We start from the raw sequence: 25,349 nt of genomic DNA on the forward strand, positions 1-25,349 counted from the left end.
TTTTAAGGCCAAATAAAATTCTAAAATGCGAACGAGATCTTGTCATGCTCTCTGCAGCGTTATAATACTAGGAATTTGGAAGAACCACAGAAAAGCACACGAACAAATAAATTAAAAAATGCCATGATCGTAACAATTTTTTAGTGAATTTTTTTGAAAAACAGATACGATATATTCTAATTCAGACTTTCTTCATTCCAGGTCTCTGCATTTTTCACTAGCTCCGCAGTGTAGATGATTTAAAATATCGGATAGTACTTTTGTATTTCACAACTGAGCTTGGATTAAACTTTGAAGAACGAGTACATATGCGGGCAAATCCAAAAAAAATTTAAGCCCAGGTATAAAGCGATCCAAACCCATTATTACGAGCGGGTAGCATAGAGCATGGTAAGTTTATGACCGGTGTTAGGGCAGATAACAGAGACTTGCGCGACGCTTGTATCGAGACACCTGTTTTTCGTGTCCTTCGTCGTGCCCAATCCACGAGCGAGCGTGTGTCGAGCGACAAGCAACAGAGTTGTCACAATTTCTTAAATACTTCGATAAAGTTAAAAATTATGGAAAGTCCACTGAAAAACACGTGCACAGGGACCACTCAGTGCCCTGATAGCTAGGAAAGCCGTGCTTCTCAAACGTTCGAAATTGAGTCTCCTTCAAAATCCTTCTGATCTAATTTCGATAAAATCACTTACTTTGCCACTGAAACAGCAACACTCGTCTTCATCGTAGAAAAACGAAACACATGAGAAAACCGTGAATGCGCAAAAATTAACTATATTTTAGACAAAACAGTCGTATGGAACATTATTCCGTCGGAGAGCCAATAAGGGCAGTACTTTTAAGTAAAATTGTAACATTTTTCGTCAATTTCTAACTTTGAAATGTATTTGCTGTGTGTCCAAAACGCAACCACGTGACTTTAAATAAATTATTAAAAAAATTATTAGTAAAATTTTACCCACGTCAGAACTGATTCAATAGTTCACTTCAGGCATTTAAGACCTTTTAAGTTTAAAATGTTTTTTTTTCTATATATATATAAAAAAATTTATACGTTGAATGTTGTTTTTTTTTCATAAAGGCTCATCACAAATTTTCAAACAACTGCAATATACTCTGAGATTTTGAAAGGGCACAAATCTTGCATAAATTAATCTGAATAAGTGCAGAATTAGCATGGAATTACTCAGAATAGAGGCAAAATTCCAAAAAATTTGCGGGAGTGACCCCCCGAACCCCCCTTAGATACTTTACTAAAGAGGGGGCCCGCTGACTGATCCGGCCCCGGGGCCTACCGATGGATGTGGGGGGCCTGTCAAGGTCTGTCAACTCTGTTTCAAGTTATGCCCCGGCACTTCATCTGCAGGATCCTTTATCCTCCTGAGGGACAGTTTCTTCTTCAACTTATTCATTTGGAGATCTCAGAGGTACTTAATTTCATAATTTAATATCTGAAATCAATATATTCTTGAGGCACTCATGTAAATTTTGGAGCCTTGAGGACAGCAGTCAAGAGAACCTAGAGACTTGGTGCTGAAAAATTTTCCCAACAATAATTGGAAAGTAAATTGACTTGCTCATAATTATTGGACGTCAACTTCAGTCAGGATCTATTTAATGAATTTCTCTTCTCATGACTGAGATTTTGAATCAAATTAAGCCTCTTTTGAAGAAGGAAATAAATGGGCAAATTTTTTAGGGCATAAAATAATGAGGATACTGTAATGAGTGAGAAGAGAATTGCATGAAATTAAAGAATTGAGAACACACCGGAATCGTCACGCCCACGCATGACCCAGTTAAAAAGCCCGACTATGAACTTGATGATGTTGCACATAATGAATTGAAGCTTCGTGTGAGCCTTATATTTTTCTATGGATTTAAAACAGGTTAGTATTTGGAGGGTTCTCAAATTCAAATTTGCAATGGAACAGTCTGGTGTGCATGCTGCCTTTGACCTAATCATCCTGTCACAAACCCGGCATTGATTTCAGATATACTCACCTTAAATCATGACGTTAGTTGCGAGTTCTCTGAATGAATAATTTGATGAAGAAACTGTCCCTCAGGATGGTAAATGATCCTGCAGATGAAGTGCCGAGGCATAACTTGAAACAGAGTTGACAGACCTTGAAGCGAATGGGAATCCTCATTCGATGCTTCGACAGACTATCGATGTGCTTTTCCACAACAATGTTACAAATTAATTAAAGGAGCCCATTAATCTTAAAAACAACAAGAGTTCTGGGAAAGCATGATGGTGACGTTCTGGATAATCTGATCTATAGTACTGTGCAGTCGCTCACATCATGAACTCTTGCTAGCCGTCAAATGAGAAAAATGTATCGTTGGGGTGCTGCAAGAAAAATACTGTGTTCTCAGACTGCAAGGTCGACCTTGGGACTTCAAGACCTTATTTAAGTACGCTGAAGCGCAAGGGGGGGGGGGGGGGAACTTCGTTTCCTTGTGCTACTGGTTGCGCAGAGAAGGAACATTGCTGATCCTTAACTGTGAGATGAAGACCTTGCACCTCATCTCATAGTATGGACCACGAAGTTTTACATTCGCTCAACGCTCAGCCACGGACTAGCAGTCTTTTGAAGAAAAGAAAAACATAATTCACCCGACTTCCGCTTAGAAGAAACATGCTGAAAATTGTAGAGGCAAAAATTTAAACTAGGCGCCACGAAACATCCGAAGTTCACCAGTCCACACAGGCAAATTCGGGGAAGGTGACGACTGTTGTTCCGTTGAATCCCGGAGATTATAATTTGCCTCAGCCAATTGCATTGGCTAGATAGGGGCCGTCTCTACTTGTCTCTGGGAGAAGCTTTCTCACTTTGCGAACATAAAATTAGTTAGGTATAATTTATTCCGCCTTGATGAATCAGTCAAGGAGTCAGGTTAGGGGCGGATTAACGGAGTGGCCACATGGGCCGCGGCCCATGGCGGCAAATTTTGCAATTTTTTTAAACGTAGCTATAAAGAAAAATCGGATTCAGAAAAAAAATTACAAACGAGAAAAGGTGACAAAATCTCTCATTTCCTGAGAGTAAATCTCTAATTTTGTCGTCTTTCTGTGATACAATAGACAGCACCTTTGATTAGTCGAGTTAAGACTAAGAGAGAACCCGAACACGGAATTTGGCCTGGAACGGCGCGGCGCAGGGAGCAATGATGAGAGAACTTGAGATGAAAAGGAGGAACCCTCGGCGCGGCGCGGCGGCGGTCGGCATGTAACACATATTAGCGCCTACAAGACTGCCTGAATACTTCACGCATTGCGTCAAAGACAGTGCGGTCAGCAGCGGGCGGCGTGAAACGCATAGCGCCTACAAGTCTGCATGAATACTTCACGCATTGCGTCAAAGACAGTGCGTGCAGCGGCGGTCTGCGTGAAACGCATAGCGCATACAAGACTGTAGGAATACTTTCCGCATTGCGCCAAACACAGCGCGGTCAGCGCGGCGCGGCGGCGGAAGTTAAAATTATTAAACCACATTTATGTTTGTTCTTTCATAATATTTTTTCATTCCATATGAATGGAACGCCTTGTCCACACAGAGATAGGTTTACGGAACTTAACTTTTGCGCCAAGTTCCGTGAAATTTTGCAAGTAATGTTGACAGAGCTTCCGCAAAAAATGTGTCCAACACGAGTAAAGGCGTCTTATGCACCCCTCGCCCTCCGGCACGTTCACTTGATGATTTTTATTGATGTTTCAAAACGAATGAGGAGGGAGCGGCAAAATACAGGCGGCCCATGGGCGGCAAGTAAGTAAATCCGGCCCTGAGTCCGGTTGCTGTTACTGTATGCAAATACTCCAAAAGATGTATTATTCGGTGAGAAATCGAGTGGCCTGACTCACCAGAAATAAGTCACCAAATTCTCTGACTTAGGCGGAACCTATAATGGAAACATTTGTATGTAGAATAAGCGACAACCGTCCTTTGACATGGTACACCCAGAATTCCGAGTGTTTTTTCGTGTTCCGATCCACCTTCAATTAATAAAGGACTACAAGACCTCTTTAAGATATTCTTACATGGGATGTCGTGTTTTACACGTCCACCGTCCGATCATTTGGTGCTCATTTATACAAAATCCATTCTTACGACACGCGTGGCACTGGCACTGCACTAGATCTGTTTTGCCGTGCTCAGGAAAAACGCAGTACGAACCTTCATACGTTGCCAGATTTCCTTCGATAAAATAGGAATTCACTGGGGAAATTCTGAATGTTTTTCTCTCCATTTAACAAGCAAATTTGTTCGCAATTAAATTTAAAATATCTGATACTTTCAAGGAAAAATACGCATACTTTTCTTAAAAATCAAATATTTTATCCGGGAAAATTTGGCAACATTTGAGTGCACAAAGGGCGTTTTTCCTTAGCAAGGCAGTGTTAGTCGGTGGAGGCGTGGCTCGACGACCGGCGCGGCGCGGTGTTCCGTGTTATATTTTCGGTTTATTTATTCGAATTCGCCACAAATTGAGTCGCAACTTGCGCAGAAATGATCGAGCCATGGTCCCTTGACTTGGCCCTCGCACCAAACAACAGTTAGACGAAAGTCTCACGACGCGACGGTGCTCATTTTACAGTTTCGAGATTTTTCGCGACGGGAACTCGACGAGGGGCTGACCACGGGAACTTCTTGCTCGGGCATGTTATACTCATCATCATCTAAATAGTGGTAAAACTCCGTCCGCAAGAGTGGTCCTTCCGCCTTCCACGACGTAACAAATAAAACTCCAAGGCAAAAAATCCATCTGAGGTTGATTGCTCAGAACACTAGGTGTTCCATGAGTCACAAAATCATGAACATATTTTGATATGTGAAGCACTCTTCCAGTGATGCATGACGCGTAGAACACGCTGCGCACATTAAAAACGAGAAAAAGTAACTTAGAGACCGAGAAATACCTACGCAGCCAAAAAGCACATTTTCCCCGCAATTTTAAAACGCCCCGGTCTTGCGCGGAAACTGATAGTGTCATCCGGCACCAATCGGAAGCAATCACGGGTTTCCACGACCTCCGTCGAGTATTTTTTTACTCCTCGTCTATGAAAACAATGGGAAAGTCGAAACTTTATTTTTAGAACGAGAGAATCGAATTTCATCCATGTTATCTGTGGTTATCCCCTGCTAAAAATGTTCCGTGTGGATGATTTCCATGAAGTTGATTTCCATGAAAAAATGACACGGAAAAATGGAACAGGAAATATTTCCATGTGGCTGATTTCCGTGTGGCTGATTTCCATGTGGCTTATTTCCATGAAAATTTTTCATGGAAACGAAATCATTTCCGTGAAAATTTTTCATGGAAACGAAATCATTTCCGTGACAATTTTTCATGGAAAGAAAACCATTTGCATAAAAATGATCACAAGAAGGTTTCAGTACCATCCAAATTGCTCACGGAAATTAAATAAATCTTAGAATCAAGACAAAGGAGACAAGCGTCCCAATGGGAGCACATGATATTTGGACCATGCAGACATGCTCAGTAAAATAGAAAATGAACAAACAACACTCACCAACTCGCTCAAGTCTGTAATCCACTGGGTCAGAAAAATCCACTTGAAGACAATAAATCCAAATTTCCGATTAGAACTGGTGCAGGTACGAAGGAACTTTTGAAAACACGATGAGTGCATTGTAAAAATATCTAAAGCACTCTTTAACGTAAGAGAAAAATTAGCACCATGATTTACTAGCTGATCAATACAGAACACCACTCTCAGAAAAGCACTGACACAACACGATTTTTCAGTTTAGTTTTAGAGGAGAAAGCATTTTTCAAAAGCGACATCATAGATCCACAGCTTAAATAATTTCACGATTTACTACGATCATTGATGATATTAAGGTAGCCATCGATTCTCTACCCGACGTTCCTTCCACACATGACAGGAAACATCTACAGGCATAGAGCAAATGGCACTGAGCAGCAATGTACATCTGATAAGGCAAGCTCTTGGAAGTGTCGATCTGCAAAAATACAAAGCGGGAGACAGATCATCAAATTGATCTACCTATGGTTAATGGCCGTCCTTGGAGACAGACAATAAACTACGTAACAATATATCAACCACCTTTTGATAACAGAACGAATTTAAAATGAGAGCAAGACCCTTCCTTATGGAGGGAGGGCCAAGAAACATTTAAAAACGGAACATTTTACTACCGACAGGTCTGAGCCACTGAATAAAATACATTCCACCAGTCAATAAAATTTTAAATTTTGAATGTTGATGGATAACCTGATTGCCAGTATACATTGAGTTGAAACATCTGATACGTAGAGCGGTTCATTCTCATAGAAGCTTTCGTGAGTAGTTCCAGATAGGTACTTTAAAATTAGACACCGGTCAAATGTAGTACAAGAGAGGAAATGGGTGCAACAAAACTTTAATTGTCCTTGATTCTTTTGAAGACACAAGGAAAATGCAGGCAGTATGAGGATGTTCCAACAGACTACCTATGGCACTCGCCTGCAAGAGTTGGGAAGTTTCTACTTGTGATGAAGTCCGCGGATAATAAGATTTGCACTTAGAGAGTGCAACAGAAGATCCACCATCTTGATTCTGGTCTTTCCCTTCAATGCTAAATAGATGAAAGATTATCTCCCTTCCCACGGAAGGAGTGGATAGATTTATTAGACGTAGACTCTTCGATCAACTTCGTAACCACGGTTAGGAATAGCACATGGTAGTAAATGCATTCGCAAACCAAGAGAATAGAATTCACAATTACCTCGCTCGTTAGAACACATCGACTGAATCGTAAATCGGCAAAGAAAATTAAACTCGAGTTACTTGATCAGTATAGCTTGACATGACAAATGTGTAATGTAAGTACAAGGTGACAGGCTCATACTTAGGGGTGTCCGTCGTCAAGAATTGAAAGAGAGATAATTTACCTGTGTTCGATGAAACTGAGTATAGTCAAGTAGACGCCGATAATACAATCGATTCTTCGTTAAGAATCATGAAAAGTAGATCAAATTAAGTTTTCATTTTGAAATTCACGGCATGGCAGGCATGGCTTGGCTGGCTGGGTGGATTGAATTGAACAATGGTCCGGAGTTCCGAGTGCGAGTTGGACATCGAACAGTTGGACGAGGGACCATTCCGCGGTTCCGCCTTTTGCCTTTTTATCGAGGTTGCGTATAAAAATGAGTGAAAATCAGCCGCTATAATGATTATAGAAAGCCAGTTTTTGTATTTTAATCCTTTTGAAAACATTTGCCTGATAATTATTTAGATAATAAATACAACCCTGGAAGTATCGGCAAGGAACGATTATTCCAGGAACTAGGAACATCTTCACAAAAGTTAGGTTATATTTATCTCTCACATCACCACATCACCTCAAGTAAGTAATTTAATGAATAATTTTTCACTTTCACACCTTTCACAAAAGAATCAAGGACAATTAAAGTTTTGTTGCACCCATTTCCTCTCTTGTACTACATTTGACCGGTGTCTAATTTTAAAGTACCTATCTGGAACTACTTCGGAAGCTTCTATAAGAATGAACCGCTCTACGTATCAGATGTTTCAACTGGGTTCAACTCAATGTATACTGGCAATCAGGTTATCCATCAACATTCAAAATTTAAAATTTTATTGACTGGTGGGATGTATTATATTCAGTGGCTCAGACATGTAAGTAGTAAAATGTTCCGTTTTTAAATGTTTCTTGGCCCTCCCTCCATAAGGAAGGGTCTTGCTCTCATTTTAAATTCGTTCTGTTATCAAAAGGTGGTTGATATATTGTTACGTAGTTTATTGTCTGTCTCCAAGGACGGCCATTAACCATAGGTAGATCAATTTGATGATCTGTCTCCCGCTTTGTATTTTTGCAGATCGACACTTCCAAGAGCTTGCCTTATCAGATGTACATTGCTGCTCAGTGCCATTTGCTCTATGCCTGTAGATGTTTCCTGTCATGTGTGGAAGGAACGTCGGGTAGAGAATCGATGGCTACCTTAATATCATCAATGATCGTAGTAAATCGTGAAATTATTTAAGCTGTGGATCTATGATGTCGCATCTTTTGAAAAATGCTTTCTCCTCTAAAACTAAACTGAAAAATCGTGTTGTGTCAGTGCTTTTCTGTGAGTGGTGTTCTGATTTGATCAGCTATTAAATCATGGTGCTAAAGAGTGCTTTAGATATTTTTACAATGCACTCATCGTGTTTTCAAAAGTTCCTTCGTACCTGCACCAGTTCTAATCGGAAATTTGGATTTATTGTCTTCAAGTGGATTTTTCTGACCCAGTGGATTACAGACTTGAGCGAGTTGGTGAGTGTTGTTTGTTCATTTTCTATTTTATTGAGTATGTCTGCATGACAGATGTCATCCATTATTACTTTGCATGATGCATATTTAGCTGAAAGATTCTCTTTACACATGCCTAGTGGAAGATACATGTGGGTTTGGAACTGCTAACATGCGAACTTTGAAAAACTACGCTGCTATGATATAGAAAATCCTACAAGTCCAAGAAGGTCTATGCGCTGATATCAATTACATACTGACATATACCCGTCAAACAAGTTCCCATGGCTGTCATAGATGGCCTGCCCACATCAGGGAGCTTTGAGTACACCATGTACTTTTTAAGATTATTGTGCTTATTATTGCTTTCACTTGAGTGTAGATGTAAGTACATACTAAGCTTTTATCCATCATACATTTTGGCACATTTCTTTAATTATTGAGCTTCATAAAATTTCAGGTACTTGATTTTCAGGGGCTGAGATCGAAATCATATCATTAAAAAAAATTGGTTCCAGCAATTCTTTTCAAATTCTTTACAAAAAAATTTAGAGGATTTAATAACTGAAGATAAAAACATAACATGCTAAACACTACCTTCTGATGAAAAAGTACTTAAGTGATGACCAAAATTGAGACTTTTTTCGATCACCCTGATATGGGGATCTTCTTCACCTCCTTTCTAAACATACGCCTGAGAAGAAAAAATTTGACTGCTAATGCAACTCGCAACAATGATCGTATAGCTCTTCTTTCGGTTTTTTCCTTTTTCCCTTCATTTCCCCCCCCCCCCCTTCCAAAACTTAAGATTTTTCCTTTTCATGTCATAATGAGCCCATAGCACAGAAGTTTTCAAAAATGATTGGAATTCACGAAATTTCATTTTATGAAGTTACATATAAAATCTTGCATCTCTGGTTTGAACCGTATACCGAGTATAATTCCTTGGCGCGCACCTTGCGGAGCGCCTTCAACATCGTAGTTATGCTTCAAACGCGACACTCACGCTCCGATGTGTAATTTTCGCATGTTGCGCATGTCGGAGCGTATGTCCAGTTTAGAATTGCCCAAAAATTGAAAGATTTTAAAGCCGCGAAATTCATGTTTAAATCCGCAATTTTTATTTCCATGCCGAACTGAGAAGGGGATTTTCAATTCCATGAAGGCTTGATGGAAATGACTTGGTTTCCGTGTGAGTTGCATGGAAGTGTTATGAGTTCCATGTCGAGCTCACAAGGAAATATTTTCATTTCCATGAAGACTTGATGGAAATGACTTGGTTTCCGTGTGAGTTGCATGGAAACGTTATGATTTCCATGTCGAGCTCACAAGGAAATGTTTTCATTTCCATGACGGCTTGATGGAAATGACTTGGTTTCCATGTGAGTTTCATGGAAACGTTATGATTTCCATGTCGAAGGACATGGAAGTCAGACGATTTCCATGAAATCACATGGAAATCGGGTCATTTCCACGTGAATCCACATGGAACATTTTTAGCAGGGTCAAGCAATATTTTCACATTAAAATACGTTTTATTTCAACAAACATCCATGAAAAATGAGAGGAGATAGCGATTTGACTGCCGTAATACATGACTTCCGTCATTTTCCCGTCATTCCGGAAAGGTTTGAATTCCCTCAAGTCTTTGAACTGGACTTTTTAAATGAGGTCTTTTCCGAGATTTTGGCTCCAAAAATACGCAATAAATCACCAAGTAATCTACTCACCTGATACTTACAGAATAATACATAAAAAAGACAAGGTTCAGTGACCCATTTAGTTTTTATTAATTTGTCTTTCGTACCTATAAAAGTAGAAGCTTCTCCGTATCAGTTAAAGTACGTCTAATACAATTTTTGGCAGATACAGTGTTTTTCAGCACTGAATGAAGATCGTATAAATTCGGCTATCGCTATACATATACTAGCCGTTCTTTTCAGCCGAGCCATTTTTCTCAGTGATTGGACATTTGATCACTAAGATGTATACATTTTGGAGACTCTGGAAGCAAAAATGATTTCGTCACAGAACCTTGTTGCCGGAGCGCGCCATCATTTGCACATGAGTAGATGTGTGGAGATGAAGCGATGCTGGGGATCGATCATTTCTTCAAAAACGCATATATTTTTTTAGGGGAAAAATAAAACCAACATTGATACGAAGCTAAAAGCGATAGATGCAATAATAAAAATCGGAAACGAAAGAAATTTTTTAAAAAAGATGTAAATGGATAAATAAAACAATATGAAAATGAAGATAAAATTAGACAGCATCGTTGGTCTATTAGGCTTTTACTACTTCCGTAATGAAAGTTTTGCCGTGGATTGTTATACAAATTTTATCATGAAAATATGAATTTAACGCTGCGGATACAAAAAAGGGCTGCGAAGCGGCCTTTGGGGGGTTGGGCCGCGTAGCGGCCAGAAGGCGTAACCCCCTAGTTACCCGATAATGAGTAGTGTATTTTAAAGTGTTTAAGCCAGTATTCCCTAAAACTGTAAGCATTTTAAATATAAAATCGTGAAAAAAACGTGTAGTAAACTTTTCTAACCTTGCGTTTAAGTCTCTAGAGTCATGTATTTTATTTTTCGATAATAGTTAGTGTATTCCAGAGTTTCTCCTGAAACTGTAAGCATTTTTAATACTAGCCGTTCTGGACGGCGCGTCCAGAACGGCCAGCCAAGGGGCGGCGCCCCCTGGACCCCCGATCACTCGCTACGCGAGTGACATTCGGCTCGCCCTGCGAGCCATTTTTCTCAGTGATTGGACGTTTGATCACTAAGATGTATACATTTTGGAGACTCTGGAGGCAAAAATGATTTCGTCATAGAACCTTGTTGCCGGAGCGTGTCATCATTTGCACATGAATAGATGTGTGGAGATGAATCGATGATGGGGATCGATCATTTCTTCAAAAACGCATTTGACTGGGACGTCATTCCATCGGGTGGCGGAAAAAGACAATCCATGGATCTCCTTCCGCGATTTGACTCGCTGAAGTAGCAAAAGTTCATCTTTACCTCTTAAGAAGATTATCGGTGGCGTAGGGGTCTAAAAACTTCTCAACGATAGTATAGTTCGAGTTCCGAATCGCAATGAGCCCACTCTTGTTTTTTTCTTATACTTTCATCGCATATAAATTTCTCTGATGTTTTTGTTTTATTCTCTCTGATTGCATATTAGTAATCATATCCTCATTTCATTTCCTTTCTCTTTCCTTTTTCCCTTTCTGTAGCATCTGTGTCTATTCACAATTATTATTTTAAAATAGCTTTCCCCTAGTATACAATTGATGTTTCAAACGGAATCAATTGTTTTAATGACATTTCCGGCTAAATCATGGGTTTTCCCAGGAAAGCAGCCTCTCGTCCCCCCCGGACTGTATTGTTGCCAGATATGTTGTTTTTTTAGCACTTTTCCCAATTCAAATCCATGTAAAATATTCACATTTATCGCACAATCTGGCAACCTCTCGAGTGAAATAGAAAAAGGTGGAATCGCTGAAAGTCTGAATCCTTCGAAGTTTATATTCATGATGGTGGCAGTTCAGCATCCAAGTCACCCCGAAGCAGCCTTGACGACAAAAAGATGACCCTCCCAGATTTTTCATTCGATTTGTCCTCGTCGTTTTTGCTTTTTCCGGCTCATGAAGATGACTCCCCATCCTACCAGATCTCTATTCATCTCTGTTTGATAGTTTTTTATTGCCGTCGATCCTTATCCGCCCGAATAGACTACCTGCGATAGTTTTATAGTTACGGCAACGCGTCACAATCGTCCTCGATCGTTACGATCCATCCTTCAACGATTGTCAGAGTCTGATCATGACAATCTCAATGACTTTATCACAACCCTCATAAAGATTTAATAAAGAGATCCTCGTCAGTTTGTTTTTATTCGGAGCGCATTTCGTTGATCCCAAGCTCTCTTTATGGGATTCGTCAAGCAGCGCTGATTTTTGACGGTCCTCATCAAATGATATCCGTATACTGCCGTCCTAAGGAAAACGCCGTATGAGCCTTTAGACTCTGCCAGATTTCCTTTGACACAAGCCGAATTTACCGGGAAAATTTTGAATATTTTTCTTTAAAATTGTTAGATGATTTTGTTCGCAATTTGATCCAAGACATCTGACAATTTAAAGGGAAAATATGAAAAACTTTCCTCAATGACACATGTTTTATCCGGGGAAATTTGGCAACTTTCGAATGTTCATACGGCGTTGTTCCATAGCCGATATAAGTGACATCCGTATCTCCTATTCAAATAGTCATTTATGACAGACTAAAATAAGCCTGTAACATCAAAAATACCGTTTTAATGCAGCTTTAATTCACACAGTGCATAGGATAAAGCGTGACTAGTCAAGCGCCGTTGGGAATTTCAATGGTCGAAGCACTAAATATTCGCTTTAAATAGTTTTCAGACAATGAAAGACTCCTAGGCAGAAGTAGCATTCGGAAAAAAGGAATGTCCAACGATGAGACCACGAACTAACTATCAGAGATCCAAAATGAGGGAAAATACATTTTAATGCCAAATTTGGCTGACTAAGCCATTACAGACATATCGACGGTGAAAGTCGGCAATCACATAACTTGGTTTGCGACGTCGCAGACTTCCTGTCATACTTTATTTTTTAAACGGAAAACTACTCAACGGTAATTCTTTAAAACGGCCGTGATTTTTCTTCTATGTGCGAGGAAAATTCTGCAAAAACTTCAAGGAATCATGTCCATTTGTTCTCCTTTAAAAAAATAACATAGTTGCGGAGATTTTCAGACACCGCAAACGAGTTATGTGATTGCCGACTTGCACCGTCGATATAGTGAATGATATAAAAACGGGCTAAAAGCCAAAAATAATTCAATCTATTTGTGCTTGAATAGGTACACTCAATTATTTTTGGCTTTTCGTTCATTTTTATATCATTCACTATGCAAGGGAAAATACCAGTGAATTGTGTGCGGAATCGAAAATTCGGCCGACTTGACTGGTGGACTGGTGATATCGCAGATCAACCCGACGTTCGATTCTAATACGTATTTGTCGATATAAAAGCTCGATCCCGCGGTCATCATAGAAAACGATATAGCCTTTCTAAAATGTTAATTTGAGGTAATTTTCTAATTCAAATTTGTATTCAGTGTATTTCTTTAATATTTTACACGTTTTACTTTTTACGCATGCCATACTTGGAGGGCTTAAAACCAAAGGGATTTAACCGCGTGACAACTTCGCAAGTTTTCACAAGACAATTTATATTTTTACTCAAAAACGGTTTTGATTCTTTTTTTTTTTTTGGAGGAGGGGGCAGTGAATTTTCCCTCTAACTTGACAGGAATTCCTTGAAATTTTTATGATAAAACCAAAACATGCAGCAATGACGGTTGAGAAAATAATTGTCGAGTGAAATTTTTCAACGTTGCGATGCAATATTAATAAAATTAAGCTCCGTGGACTTTGACGGCTTGAATTCTAGGCAATGTTTGTTCTCCGTAACACAAATTTTTCCTCCCGTTGAAAATTTGCTGGTGCGGCTCTTTGAATTGCACAGAATCATTCTCCCTCAACAATGCATGCAGAAGTTACACTCTTCAACAGCGTATCGTCAACATTACAAACAATTTGTCGAACCAAAGTTTTGAAGAGCCCGCTTTTTTCGCCCTCTGGAATATAATATTTTGACGCTAATAAATATTTCAAATGATACGCTATTTCATTCCTGGTAACAAATTGCATTCCCTCCGCTACAAGCCCCGCCAGCAAAGAAGTTCCTATGATGGAACACATTTCGCGTGAATAGTGAATAGAGACGTTGATTCGAATATGCTGAGGTAGACCCTATATGGCATACCCTTGATCGTCACAGCCCGCGAGGGGCATTCAACAATGCATGATGAAAATTACCCCAATTTGATCGCAGCCACTCAAACCGGACTTTGAAAAATACCCAGAAAAACAAACCGAAAATGAAATTTTCACACGGCAGACTCAGGAAGGGTCACGGTGGAAGCCAGATTCTCACGGGGTGGCGCAGGTACCCTTGAGTGGGCGCACGGGATACGGCCCGTTATCAAATGATGGCGTTGCCAGCTATTACAAAAATAACTGAAAATCCGAGGTCAAAGACAGCAGAGACAAACTTTTGCGAGCAGAGAAGCAAACTACTTGTTCATTTCAGCTTACTGAGTCCCCTAATTCAGTAGTTCAAAAGGAGAATCTCAATTTGTATGTACAGTGCATTTAATGTTCGCTTCCTCCTAACCAAGAATGTTGAAACTGCCGAGTGAAGTATAATATTTCAATAGAGCTTCATTCATAGTGGGTATTGGGTTCTTTCACATTTATTCAGAGGTAAAATTAAAATCTGTAGAAGAACCCAAGTCTGATGAATCCGGCAATATCCGGACAGATATGCAGATGTAAGTTTGGTTAATTTAGTCGGCTCGACTGCGGTCCCCCGATCATCTCTTCATTGCCAACACTCCTGATCGGAAATTATTCTAAAACAGAGCCAAACCAACACACGACAGCTTAACTTCCTAGACAACCACTCGGCCGAAACCTATGCCATACCTAATGGGCTGTTTGCGCGAAATGAGCGGAAATCGGAACCTCCGGATTGTAGATTGTGGCGGATCTAAGGGAATAATGGAGTTGGACCGTCATATCTTTCCAATTTTTCCAATTTTTTCAATCCAATTTTTCTTCCGGAAACTACGAAAATAAAAAGATAAAAAAAGAAGCCGAGTCCACATTCCGGTTTTTAACTCACTTTTTGACTTATCATTGTACAGAGCCAGAAACTAGGTCTGAAATTGATTCATCTATCTTCAGGTATCCATCAAGATAAAAAAATGTTGGTTTAGTCCGATAACATGATTTTTCCCGATTTTTTAAAAAACTCATATTAGCACGCAGTTTAGCTAGCAAAAACCCGTGGCCGTTCGTTGTGACATCAGAGTCAAATGATTTCGAGGCGCGGGAAGGAACCCCGTTTCAAATCGATTCTGACTTCTTGGGCCTTTTTCTCCATCTTCCAATCATCAGAATTGTTTTAAAAAATACCTGAACAATCAGCACACTTCCGACTCGTAGAAACTGAATTAAAAAAACACTCATGCAACAACCTTATTCATGGACGCGAAGACTCCCTATTCGTCCAGTCTAGTTGGCCATGATAGCCATGGTGGAAAATATTTTCTTTGCCAACACCTTATCGAGTCCGGAAACACACAAAAAATGTTGGAGACTAAAGCGCAGCAGTAGAAAAGAAAACCATTTTGTGACGTAACAATTCCCTATTCTTCCAGTCCAGTCGGCCATGATAGTCATGGCGGAAAATATTTTCTTCTCCAGCAACTTTTTAGGTCGGGAAACTCACAGGAAATTTTGGAAACTTAAATGCAGCGGTAGCAAAATAAACCATTTCATGACTTGACACATCCCTATTCGTCCAGTACATTTGGCCATGGAGCCATGCCTATCAACTCTACCACTTCTCTAATTTTTGTCCCTCGTCCGAGCTGATTTCCAGACCAACTTTCTACAAATTCACATGTTGACATCTCTGTGTAGGCTGCTGCGCTCTTTCCAAATCCTCTACTTATGACCTAAGTTTCCTAAAGACGCGAAGCAGTCCTCTGAAAGCGACCGTTGGCGTTCGACGGCGGGGCGGCTGAGGGCTCCAGTGATCACAGAGAACTCTGGCAAACAACCATCAATCATATTTTGTATCCCATAGAGGCAAACTCCTTTTTAAAATATTTTATCCGTTTCAATGAAATAGGGCAACGCTGTCTTATCCTCGAAGAAGAATAATGATAACCAGGTCAGTTTTCGTTGTATACTTTCTCTCTATACCCTTTGTCTGCGCCGAGCCTACACCTCTAAGGGTGGTACTTTTACGTGGGATCAGCCGCTGGAAAGGTTTGCCCTTGCTTTCCCCGTCCCTCGTCCCAGTGACCCTTGAATTTAAGTAAGCTCCCGGTCAACTTGGTCCCCAGTTCCATGGGAGCGAATTAATGTCTTCAGGCCTCATAGTTCACAGGGAGTATGCGCTTGAGTCCGAGTTGCCGATGGAGACTCATGGTAAGATTTCTTTTCAAGAACGACCCTAATTTGAAAGATGATTCGTATTACATATTAAATCTCTCATTATCGACGCATTCATTGCAGTTCTATGTTATCTACATGGTAAATAGTTTACTTGTTCTGAAACAGAGAACTATAATTTCCCTAAAGAAGAAACTTTCGGTTTGCGCGCTTCTTTTTGCCAACAGATTGAGTCCCAATGTCGTGAAGATCTTAATACATATAACATCCATACAGTAGCGATCAAAAAGTGGTGTATGAGATCTTCGGCATTGCATTTTGCAAAAAGGAGCCAATAGCATCCCAATTTCGCTAAGATTGTGCAACTTTTTGTACATTGCAAATATAAAGTGATCGTCTAAGCAAATTTTATATGTACTCCCCATATAGTTTAAATTCAAGACGAAAATTACCTTTATAATTAATTTGTTGCATGATTACAGTACTTTTATCGCAAATGATGTAGGTAAGTTGCACTATCTTAGCAACATAAAAATGCACTTCGTTCCTTTTTGCAAAATGCGATTCCTTTGGTGTGGGTACAAGCTATATTTACATGATGTAACTTCAATGATGTATACGCCGAATTTGAACGACATTCAACAAAAGAGTCCACCTGTTTAACACCTGTCGGCGTAAGTCGGCAGTCACATAGGTAACTCGGTTTGCAACGTCGCAGACTTCCTGTCATACTTAACCTATTTATTAAACAGAAAACTCCTCAACGGCAATTCTTTAAAACTGCCGTGATTTCTCTTCTCTGAACGAAGAAAATTCTGCATAAACTTCAAGGAATGATGTCAATTGGTTCTCTTTCAAAGAAATAACATACAGACGGAGAATTTCAGACACCGCAAACGAGGTAGGTATGTGATTGCGGACTTACGTCGTCGATATGCAATATAAATTCTTGATACTGACGAAGTATGGATTGTACCGAAAAATGGCTGTTCCAGCACGACAATTAACTCACACATTCCAATGAGGCAGTCTTTGCCCGCCGTAATACCGCGTTTCAATGAGAGAGATGCTTTCAATACTCAATCTTGCCGAATAATGATTGAGCAAAAATGTATTACGGAATTGAAGAGCCATCAAATAAATGTTCACTCTTCACACTTCTCTCTCGAGAAGCGTTCCTTCCTGCTAAGCGCGGACCAATCACCTCCAAAAACCAGAGGTACTAATGTCCTAAAAAATCACGGATTGACTGTCATTAGCAGTGAGACTGATTTGGCAACAAGTCAAGCCGTGATTAACGAATTAAGCCATCGATTTTAGTCAAACTGGAGTGGAAAGGGTTTCATTTGGTGGCGAGTGACACAGAGTGGGATTCATTGTTATTTTTACAACCTCCGCCGCGCCGGAGATGTGTCCTGTTCTCGGTCAGTCGGGGGGGGGGGGGGGATGTCTGATTGTGAGCAGCAAAAAAGATACTTGATGGAAAGGGGAGTGATCTTCATCGACCACCAGAGGTATTGTTTCAGTACCTGTCGTCACTACAGACCCTTTAACTTTCTGCAAACAGTTCGTTCCTGAGGAATACACTGTGCAGTGCTTTACTCATTGTAATTGGTCAACAGATATTTTTCTAAGCACACTCTATCACGAGAAAGTATTCTGCAAATCGATCAGTCGATCAGATGCAGTCCTCTCGACCAAGTGGAAAAATGCGCGCTGTATACAACACTGGGGTGTTGTAGGCTAACCGGCTTGTTTTTTCTTGTAAGCGGGTATAGTGCAGATTTCTGGCGACCAATGCTAACTCAAATCGTCAATATCTTGATTAGAAACTAACTAGGGGCTTAAGGGGCTGCTTCGCAGCCCCTTATTTTTCATGTACACCTTTCCCTTTCACATGTCTTTTTTTATTATTTATTTACTTTCATTTAATTTTCTGTTTTACATTGAAAAGGAAATAACTAACAGCGTGAAACGTTCTGATTGGAAATGAGAATGAAAAACTGGAGGTTATTGTTTTGATGAGGAAAAATTGGAAATAGGAAAAAGATGGAGCCAATCACGATTTGGGGGTAAAATTGGAAAAGGAAAAACGCGGGAAGATAATGTGACAAAGCGTAAAGTAAGATGCGGAGCAACAAAACTTTTCCGAAAAACAAAAAAGAAAAAACCCCTATTTCCCCTCATCCAATGCATGAGTTTTTAGGGATTTAAAAATCGGGGACAAACCCCAGAAAATAATTTATAATTTTCCCGAAGCATTGAGTACAACACCTTTCAAATGAACCAACGCCCCTCGCAATTAGTACAGAGGTTAATTCACAATTTCATTCTATTTTTCAATTTATATATTAGGATTTCTGGAATTTCCGTTACCCGAACCTTTTACGTGAAATTTTGATTAGGAAACCTGAATCATGATGTTCTTTTTTTTTTTTTTTTTTTTTTTGTTTTTTTTTTTGTGTGTATGTGTGTATGTGTGTACCTTGTCCAGTGGTCCATAGTGGCGATTTTGCAAGTTGGCAACACTGTTTTTCCTTCAAATGATGACAAACTGCATCACCAAAAATCGACTGTTTAACGTGCATTTAAATGTAGGAAAAACGGCGTCGCCAAATTTCAAGAATCGCCATTGATGGTCCCTTAAGCTCAAGTATCTCCCTACAACTTACTCGAAAAAAGTATACTTTCAACTAAAACATTAAGTTAAATAATTTTCAAAATGTCGAAATCCTCTGTAGCAAATTGAAGATGACTGACCACCCCCTAGACGATAGCTCTAATGCCCCAAATCTCATTGTTAGATCTTACAAGGAGTAGCGTATCTGATTCCAGACCCAGCTTCCTTCTCACCAGAACTCTTCTCCCTCGAAATTTTTTTCGACGAGTCGTACCTGGGAAACAGATCCGAAGGGATGATAAACTCTTTCGATCTTCTAGTGTCGAACAGGTATCGATCGAAAAATCTTTACCGTGCGGCTGGTGGGTTTTCATTTTATTTTAGAGTGCTCTCGCCCCCACTCGGCCCTCCATCGAGGGCGCAGATGAATTGAAGATAAATGAGAGAAGTCTGAACCTCTGATTTAAATGAATGCTTCGCAGATACCAGCCGACAATCCGCTTTTTTGCTACGATCTCGAGCGGTTATATTTCTCATTTTTACTACCATTGTTTATTTGATTCATTAAATTCGGTTTGTCTTTTTGGCTGCCCATAGTGTGGTTGATGAACTACGAATAGAGAGTTTTGAAGGCGAGTTCTTAGAATCAGTGGCAAATTACTCGCCGGAATGGCACTTTTGATAACTGTTTTCATTCAGAAACAACGTGAATCTACAAAACTTGACGAGATCTAAGTCAAATTTCCGTCTGGTGATGTACAGAATTTTACACGGAGAAAATAAAATGGTGCGTGGGACCCAAAGTTGAAGGCATATGGACAGTGGCGTGGCGTGAATGATCGATTGTCGATATCTCGCCATTTGAAGCTATGGTAAAGAATCGATTACTAAGGTGTTCGCTGCGGACACTCTAGTAATCGATATTTTTTCATAGGTTTGAGTGGCGTATCAATCGATATATCGCAAAGCACGCCACGCCACTGCATATGGATCTCTGAAGTTTTTGGATCGCGTATACACGGAAAAAAATTATTACAATCCCAACTATACTCCTAGCTTATTTTAGCGCCAGATATTAGAGTAGTTGCACAAGCCAGAAGTATGGCTAAGTTAGCTGAAAGTGTGCCCTCACAGTCAGCATAGGTGTGGTTGGATTAACTGTACTGCTATGGCTGGTGCCTTTACACTTTTAGCTAGTGCATTATACCATTATAGCTGGCGCCAAAATCCGCTGGAAGTAAAGTTGAGATGGGTTTTCAGCGATATCCGAAAACTTGAGGTGAACCTGTCGAAGTTCGGGTCAAGCATCTGAAATACCTGGGTATATAGTATATACTGAAGTGCTTCAGAAGTTTGACCCGAATATATGTATACTAAAATACTTCAAACGCTTGACCCGAACATCGGCGGGTGGACCTCAAGTCGTCGTATACGCGATTCGGAAACTTCCGAGATCCACATAACCTCAACTTCCTCGAACGAATCACGAACCTTGAACCTCGCACGAAATTTTTTCTCTGTGTATTCAACCAGTGGTGTTTCTCTAGTGATACACGACACGTTTTCTCTCCTATTCATCCCCTATTTTTCCACTCCCCTCTTTCTTATTCCTTTTTTCGCTTTCTTTCCATCCGCTTTTTCTCACTCGAGAAGAGGACCATGCCATGGATTTGGCCTCAGGGAAGGATTTGCATTCCTGCCTCTGGCTCCTCCCCTTAGCTCTGTCAATGTCGAAGCCTTTTAACAATATTAGCCGTGGCACATATTAAAGACATTAAGATATTGGAGGTGGCATTTTCTGTGCAAAAGCGCACCGATACACCTAATTGATTCCGGAGAAAGAGGAGGTAAATCAGCTCAACAAACACCGGCAAGTCCATAGATGCCACGCAACTGTGGATCTGCAGGTACTCATTGCCCACTCAAGTGCAAAAAATGCTCCGCAGCTCTGTTTACCGTATTTGTGGTTCTAGGTTTGTTGCCTTGACTGAGCTTCAAGCATTCTCCATGCACGTGAAGCAGGTATTTCACGCCGTGATCGTCGAAAATCGATAACCGTCACGAGGAAGTATTGATAGGGATCGAACTATATCGAAATTCGATTGCTATGACTCTCGGCTAGGAACCATTATAAAGTATCGGCTCACCGGAGTAAGAGTAGTCAAGTGTAAAAGTGGCAAGGTCATAAATCATTGAGTTAACAGGAGTGCCGCCGTCCGGCGCCGCGCCGCGCCGGCATAGCGCGTAGGTAGCACGTGGGGGGAGGAGAGAAATGAGTAGCTACATTAGAGTCTGGATCACCGATTACTCTGGCGGAGGCATCTCAAACGCTGGTGGTTGGCCATGCATGAAATGAGAGATAGCGATTGGACGTGATTTTAGGGCCGCGACTCGACTTCCCCGATGCCACCCTGAGCCCTGACTCCGGGCACCGATTTTCCAGCCTCTATCCCGGCTCGTGGCTCGTGGGTTGATTCTCGATCAGTCATCGGGAGACTCAACCTCCAATTTTTGTCACTCCTCCGACCTGTTGACGCGACGCGCCACTCCGACTTTACGCTCTCAATATCTTGTAAATTGCCCGCTATATGGATCAATATATCTGCACATCTTTTAACAGAAAAAGGACCTGATGCAAACTCCAGCTAGAGCAAAAAAACTTGGCTCCGATGAAACATGGCTCAAAAATCACGATTAGCGCATTGGGAAAGTCTAAAGTACACGCCTTCCTTCACGATTTGCGTTAGAAACATGTGCTTTTTATACAGGGTTATCCGAAAGTCACTGACCACCCCTGTAACTTTTTTCCAAATTGCGATAGTAGTTTGAAACTTTGGCAATGTTACGGTCTGAAGTAGCAACTTTTTGTCCCCCCAATATTTTGGGGGGCGGCCCCCCCTAGGAGGGGCGGGGGCTAACTTTTTTTTTCAAACGGCAACCCCCCCCCCCTCTTTGTGATACCTCATTCGAAAGATAATAAAAAAAGGTAAATTTTGGCGCAAACCGCAGGTCAAAATGTTGATTTTCGACAAAATGGCGGAAATCTGACATCTCCGTTGTTTATTGACAGATTGGCGTTGAACTCGGAATCTCAGGGTTTTTCGAGACGAGAAAAACGATTCTGGCATTGGTTTTCCAGAAAAGTCGTTCCTTTTCAAAATGGCGGCCTAGCGCGGGGAGTGGATATTTAGGCTGCTTATCGTTGGATTTGCATGAAACGTGATATACGGGGGTCTTTCGGCACGAGAAAAACCGGGGTGTATTCCAGACTTTATCGATGCGCCCACCGTGATTTCTCATGCATTATCTATAAGGAATAACACTTCTCTTTGCTTTGGCTGAAGTTTGTGACAGGCCCATTGACCGAAAAATTTTAAAAATACTACTCGAAAGAACTCTTTGTTAAACCCTGTTTACAAGAAAAAAAAAAGAAAAAAAAGAGTCAAGTAAGAAGTTGTTAATAGAATACAGTGAGTACTTTCACACGTAAACTTTGCGGGTTGCACTCAATTTGAAATACGTAGGAACTTGTGGCACCAATGCGAGAATCCAAGCTTCTATAAACGGTTCGATTAGGGGCGCCATCCCGGACATCATCCACCCTTGCTTCTCTTTCCCCTCCCCTTTCTCCCCTTTGCCCTCGAATCACGTCGATGATCAGCCATGGCTCGCGCTCAATTTCCAAGCGTGGCTAAAAAGGGATTTGATCGATACTTAATTTCCAGTGATCTACAGTTCAACGGTAAATCGAGGTCGTTCAACCCTGAAATGAGTGTAATTTGAGGTGAAAACACCCGGTTTCCTATCAGTTTGATCCTGCATCCTATGCTAATGAAGTGGGGGTCAGGGGCTTCACCAGATTTTAGTTTAAGCTAGAGGAATCATATCTCGGCGTCGCATAGCCTTTAACACCGTCTCTTCAAGTACACACCTCTTAATAAAACAAATCATGAAGATTTCACACATGACTCGTTCATCGATAAATTATCGTTCAAGTTTGTTCGAAGAACTTCATTTCGGATGTGAGCATGGACCGAACTCATTATTTTCCAATTTATATTTTCCAATTTTCTGTATCATGGAAAGAAATACAGCAAATTTCAATGCCAGATATCACAACCGTATGAAGTAACTTAGTTTTTGACACCAATGCACGTCGATCTCCAATATAGAACAGATATCGTTAAAATAATCGCCGTTGTATTTGGTCCACCATTCTGTCATGAATCTTTTTTGTGTATTTAAGAAAGGAGAGCTGATCAAATTGACCTGGCAACTTACACGTTAGCGCTGTCCTGATTTCTGGTGAGTCCTTGTTCCTTATTGTTGGTCGAAAACGTTCATGCTCCACTAATATCATAATCAAATATCTTCATGGCTAGATGACTCCCCGAACCGGCGGGCGCAGAGTAAGAAAAAGTACCCAAGATTTTGTGTTAATATAGGAAGTGGAACACAAAGTAAAACAAACTTTCGATTAAGCTACGGAACACGGACAAAAAAGCACGAGGTTGTTGGATGATATGGACATTTCCAATTAATTGTGGTAGTACCCCAATAATTATGGTAGCACCCTAGCACCCAATTAATTATGATAGTACCCCAATAAATTAGGTAACTAACCCAAATGTTGCGGTACTGCCCTAACTTGAGTTGCAGTACTACCACAATTAATTAGAAATGTCCATATCATCAAAAAAATTGGGGTATAGTACCACAATTTTAGGGGATAACCCGTGAAACCTTTTTTCCATGAAATAGTATTTTTTTCGGTTGAATTTACCAAATCTCCCGATTGAGACAGCGAGACACTCCAACCAGCAAAAACTATAAAATTAATATTGTTCGAGATCTCGTATTACTTTAAGTCAATATAGGAAGAAAAACACAAACCGACAAAAATCGTGTGTTGATTTTGATACAGTTTGTGGTGAATTTAACGCATAAAACAACGGAGCCACTGAGAAAATTACGACGTTGGTATTCACCGCTCGTTTTTTATTAAATTTCTTCAAGAAAACTAGCTGGCATTTTCTCTTGAAATTGTCAACCTAAGGCTTGGGTTGTTAGGGTGTATCACTTCCCGTATTAATTAAACTTGTGTGTTGAAATTTTCTTCTGTGTATAGGCACGGACGGCCACGATTGAACCTGGGTATGCGAGTTGCGATAATCCAAACGTAATCAGCAACTCCTAAAGTCATATCACAACCTTCGAGTGGAAATGAGGAAAACAGAGTACATTTGGATTTAGGTCAGCAAAACATTGTATTTACCCTGAGATATCTCGGAGTAAATAGGTTTCAGTTAATTTCACCAATAATTTGGTTGATCAACTAACTCGCTTTGGCTACCCGATCTGACCGGAATAAAATCAACCCAAAGCACTCAAAGACTCTGACATTCACAATCATGGCGACACAATGCCCATTTCGAGGTGAGGTTAGGCCGCTGCTCCTGTAACCTATAAAAGAGGGGGACAGGAATAACCCGGTTTGAAAACAATTTTTGGGAAAGGACAGAGGAGACTATGCCTCGATATGGCTAAAAAAAGGAGATCCAGTTGGAATGCAGGCGACAAGGTACAAAGAGATACGATGCAGTGTATCGGATGCGACGGTGAGCGCGAGCACGGATGAGTAGCCACGATCCGCTAAGGCTGGCCGACCGAGTTGAGATTTTGGAGCAATGCCAGAATCATTCAAATTAACAACTGAACAGCCGATTTCTGGATTATCCAGGCATCAGTCCGATGCTCCGATGCACCGGGTCACTTGCGCCCGCCCGTGGCAGGCTCGTGCCCGAGTTCTGAAACCTGTCGCGGTGGTCCCGTTTATGTGCAGATGTTGACAAGGGGGTTTTTCAATGACGGTAATTTCAAATATTGCCCCCCTTCCTAAGCTCTCTGGTTTTCTCCTATATAAAAGAAACCTGGGTCCTATATTCAAACTCTAATTAGAGCGGGCTCATCTAGGGACTATCACCTGTCGATAACCGCAAAAGTTATGGAAATCGGCCGAGTAGAACGCTCAAAAAAACTAAGACAAAAAATAAAAATTTACATTGTTTAAAAGGGAGAAGGGCCCGGGTTAGGCATTCTACGGGTAGACATGAAAAAAAAATTGCTGTACCTTAAAAAAATTTTCAAGAACAATGTTTTTAAGGGTTTTTGCATTGCTATTTGTAAAGGACAGACTTCTCAGTCAATGACAGCTGTTGTAGCGCGAAAAATAAAAAGCAGCCAGGCCTCGTAGACCCAGTTAGTCATCTAAGGGTTAGCAGCAGTTTATAACTTTCGCACACTTTTGATTCTGTAACGTGACTATTGCTATATATTAGTGCAGTATGTTGCAACACCGCAGAAACTCTACTTTTCAC

Source organism: Bemisia tabaci, chromosome 1, assembly GCF_918797505.1.
Source record: "Bemisia tabaci chromosome 1, PGI_BMITA_v3".
Classification (NCBI taxonomy): domain Eukaryota; kingdom Metazoa; phylum Arthropoda; class Insecta; order Hemiptera; family Aleyrodidae; genus Bemisia; species Bemisia tabaci.